The 4,689-nt window shown below is 42.9% G+C and overlaps 1 pseudogene; it reads left to right on the top strand.

Annotated features, from left to right (window-relative positions):
* Positions 1-3,197: 3,197 nt before the first annotated feature.
* Positions 3,198-3,916, top strand: LOC109276139 (calcyclin-binding protein-like; annotated as a pseudogene).
* The last annotated feature ends 773 nt before the right edge of the window (positions 3,917-4,689 follow it).

Genomic DNA, 4,689 nt, shown 5'->3' with positions numbered 1-4,689 from the left:
CGCTAACAGCTTGGGATTCTCCGTCTCCCTCTCTCTCTTCCCCTCCCCAGCATGCACGCACTCTTTCTCTGACTCTCTCAAAAATAAATAAATAAACAAACATTAAAAAACAACAACAACAAAACTTTCTACCCAAAAATGTTGGGTCTCCCTATACTGGGGTTAAATGAGAGGCAGTCACATCTAGATGTAACTTAGTCTGACTATGCCACAAGACCTCCCACAGCCTTCCTTGTCTCAGGGTGTGGCCATTCTCCAGGGGAAGTCGAACCCACCAGGTGATGCCCGTTACTTTAATCCCTTCAAGGCTCGTTGTTTTTCCCTATTTTGCTTAGCTTTCTATCCACATATTTATCTATCCACAAAACTATCCATATTTAGCTTTCTATCCACAAAAACAAGGGTGATATGTATTTGTGCATTCCGCCATTATATTGTCAGTTATAACCAGGGAAACTTTCTAAGAATTTGATCAAGATTTAGTTACACAACCATCTGCCTGAGTTACTCTCAGGATGATATGCAATGATTTGTTCATTTGATGTGATATCTCTTTGCCTACTGTTGGACACTATGGGCTATAACGTGCATCCCTTGGTCTGAAGAAATGTTACTCAGTGGCCCAAATTGGTACAATGTCTTCTGTACCAGTCCTTTAATAGCATTTTAAGTGTTTGGGTCTACTACCAAGAATGCAAAGCCCAGTCCAGCCTGTCTATTCCTCTTAGGACCCACTTATCGTCCCCCGGACCTACCAGCACTGGTCCAATGTAGTCCGCATGTCAGCTGTGTGCAGGGCCATCCTCCCGGGGGCATCTTTCCCAGCGCCATCTGCAGTCTTTCTCTCTCTTGTTAGCATTTTGTGCCTCAAAAAGTGCGAGAGGAATATGTCTAGATTCAGCCCACCTCTGTATTGCTTCAGCACCCACGTGTCCACCCATTTCATAAAACTAGGTGGCCACCTCAAGGGAGTGCACCAAAAGGTCTACCTGGTGGTTTCCATCACCTTGTAAATCTGGAAGGAAGTTTGTCCAATGGGCATCAACATGCCCTGCTTTAATGTGTCCCTTAAATCCCCAGAGTGATTTCCACATGGCTTCACCCTATTCAGGCAGCCCCTTAATAGTCCAGTTTTTGCTTGCCCAGCTACCTTGACCACATGGCCAGGCTGTTGGCTACTGCCCATGAGTCCATAAAAACCCAAACACAGGGGTTTTTAACCAATGTTCAATACTTCATCACAGCTAGACAACAGCACGCAGTTCAACCCATTGAGAGACGACCTTCTACCAGTCTTTCCATCTGACAGTCTTAACACAGCAGCTTTTCAAACAGGATACTGGCCATGCATTTTGGAACCACCATCAATTTCCATCCTGACTTCCAATTCCATCAATTACCGCACCTGCATATCCGCCTACTCCAATCTTAGCTCCTGTTAAACTTCACCAACAGGTTGTGAATTCCCAGTGCACCTGGCTCCTGTGTCAAGGACATACTTCCATATATCAAAGGTAATGTCATATTCAGCAGGTGAACATCCTGGCCATCACAAAGCCAATCCCACATGGCTTGTGTATGAAACATAGCTGCTTCATCTGGGGTGTTCCACTTGGCATTTATAGGGGACTTTGGGTAGTCCATCTTCTCAGGATAAACACGCCTTCCAGTGGTTTCTGTCTAGTCCACCATGCTGGCTGTTGCCTCTTGAATAATCTCTTGTGGATTCCTGGATCATGTATCTCCACCTTCTATTTTTCAAGGATGAGCTGTAAGTCCTGTATCAATCCAAACATGCTCTTCCACTCTGCAGCATTCAAAACCAAGGACACAGCCCCCAAATTAATTACTCTCACAATCCATTTCAGTAAAAGTTCTTCAGGGAACCAATGATAGCAATCTACAAAATAAGACAACTCCTTCACACTATGCTTCTGGCTTCAGTAGTGTCTTGATTTTGTCTTCCCCCCATCTTGACAACCTTCGTGGTAAGCAGAGGCCTTAGAGCATAATTTTCCCCTTGTAGGCTGCTTTGAGGCTAGAGGCTAAAGCTCAGACTTTGGGACTAGTGGCTAAAGCTCGTGATCCACCATCAAGGTCTGACCCACCACTTTCTTTTACTTTCACTTTGGCTCTTACAGATAATAACCAGGGGACTGTACATTTAGCATGCTTCTCATTATTTTGCACTTCTTTACATATCTAATAAGCCAACTCCTTGAGAATCAAATCCAGCACCATTTCTGGATCATAACTGATCTCAGCACAGCTGTAGTTTCAGACCATGAGGGACTAAGTGGCCATCCAGGAATCAAAGCTTCCTTATTCCCTGCCTTTTCTTACTTTCTCTTCCCAAACCGTAAGTTTCTGTGAACCATGGCTGTTTTAGCAAATCCCACTTGTCTGACACCAGTTAGTAGGATCTGTTTCTACTCACAACACTGGTGAAATGTATGGGTTTTCCACACCAAGAAATTCTCCAATTCTCTGCAGATACTGACTTAATGTCCTACAATTTAACTCAATTTTGACACTAGCTACACAGAGCTAGTAGGTTACATACACTTCTGTCCAACTTGTCCACAAATCAGGGGCTCCCAAGACACCCCCCCCCTTCAACTACAATAATTTGCTATAACACCTTAATGGAACTCAAGGAAATACCTTACTAACTAGTAACAGGTTTATTACAAAGGATATTATAAAGGATACAAGTGAGCAACCAGATAAAGAGGTACCTAGGGCAAGGTCTGGAAGAGTCCAGACCTTGGGAGCTTGGGGTGCCCATGGATGCATTCACCAACCTGGAAGCTCTCTGAACCCCATAGTTTAGAGATTTTTATGGAGGCTTCATCATGTAAGCAGAATGGGTTATTAACTCTATCTCTACCCTCCCCCGCCCCGCCCTAGAGTAAGGGTGGGTAAGGCTGAAAGTTCCAAGCTTCTAATCGTGGCTTAATCTTTCTAGTAACCAGTTCCTACCCTGAAGCTATGAAGGAACACACCAAGAGTCACGACTTTAACACGAAACATACTTGAGAGGCAGCAAGTGCAGGAGGCCGGTAGGTCGGGTGTGCGCACAGGCTGTAGGTCGGGTGTGCGCACAGGCTAAGGGCGCTGCGACTCCTGCCGGCGGGTCTGCCTCTGGGTGAGTGCGCGCCTGGTGGCGTTTCCTGTTCTCTCCCCCGTGTGGCTGCAGCTCGCGCCTCGTCTGACACAGCTGGACCATGACTTCAGCTTTGGAAGAGCTACAGAAAGATCTAGAAGAGGTGAAGGTGCTGCTGGAAAAGGCCACCAGTAAAAGGGTACATGATGACCTTGTAGCTGAAAAAATCCATGCTTGAGGCAGAAATCAAGAATAAGATGCAGCAGAAATCACAGGGAAAAGCAGAATTTCTTGACGATGAAAAACCAGCTGCTGTGGTTCCTCCCATTACAACGGGATATACAGTGAAAATCAGTAATTGTAGATGGGATCAGTCAGATGAGTTTGTGAAAATCTTCATTACCTTAACTGGAGTCCAAGTCCCCACTGAGAATGTGCAGGTGCATTTCCCAGAGATTATTTGATCTTTTGGTAAGGAATCTAAATGGGAAGAGTTACTCTAGGATGGTGAACAATCTCTTGAAATCCATCTCTGTGGAAGGCAGTTCAAAAAAGTCAAGACAGATACAGTTCCTATGTAGAAAGAAAGCAGAAAACACGCAGTGGCACTACCTGATTCAGGTTGAAAAAGAATGAGAAGAGAAAGAAAAGCCCTCCCGGGACACTGAAACAGATCCTAGCAAGGGATTGATGAATGTTCTAAAGAAAATTTATGAAAATGAAGGTAATGATATGAAGCGAACCATTAATGAAGCCCGCGTGGAATCAAGAGAGAAGCAAGCCAAAGAAGACAGAATTTTGAGATTTTAAAATCATTGGGAAACGGTGATGTGGAAATATTGATGTTTCCAATAAGGAAATGTTGGTGAGCTGAACACATAAATTTAACAAATAATAACTTTCAAAGCCTTCCTTCTAGGAAAAGGTAATGAATTCTCCCATTTCCTACTGGAGGATTTATTTAAAGAAAATAGGTTTATTAAACACTTCCTCCAAAGATGGCTTCCGTAGTAATCTGGGCATTTTGATGAGTTTTGTTCAAGAAAGGATAACATTGCATTCATGTATGAAATGTAAAAAAAAGCAAGTCTTGCTTAATGATAATGCCACCCTGTGTGTATATTTGTTCAGCCAAGGGGTAGAAAACAAAAGTTATTGTTTTCTTATAAGTTCCTGACATCAGCTTCCACCAATGTAAAAATAAGTAAAAATAAAACCTGAATTTTTGCATGAATCTATAAATAGAAATAAAATTTAAAACCTCTCCTATCAGGAAATTACAAGGGTTTTGGGGAGCTCTGTGTCAGGAACTAAGGGCAGAAACCAAGCATATATTTCTTATGATGTCACAGGAATGGTGAGAGATGACATCCTGTCTTGTTCCCAATCTTCACTCAATCTGTCACCATTAGGTTTAGTGTTATCTCTATGTTATTCACAGATATTCTTCATTAGGCTAAGGAATAGCTTATTCTTTGAATCAGCCCCTCTATTCTTTGCTGAAAGCTTTTATCATGAATGAATGTTGAATTTTGTCAAATGCTTTTTCAGCATCTATTGAGGTGGTCATGTGGTTTTTCCTA

This window comes from Panthera pardus, unplaced genomic scaffold, assembly GCF_024362965.1.
Source record: "Panthera pardus isolate Hobbes unplaced genomic scaffold, ASM2436296v1 HiC_scaffold_6, whole genome shotgun sequence".
Taxonomy (NCBI): Eukaryota; Metazoa; Chordata; class Mammalia; order Carnivora; family Felidae; genus Panthera; species Panthera pardus.
The sequence above is the reverse complement of the archived record's forward strand: the minus strand, read 5'-3'. Positions and strand labels throughout refer to the sequence as shown.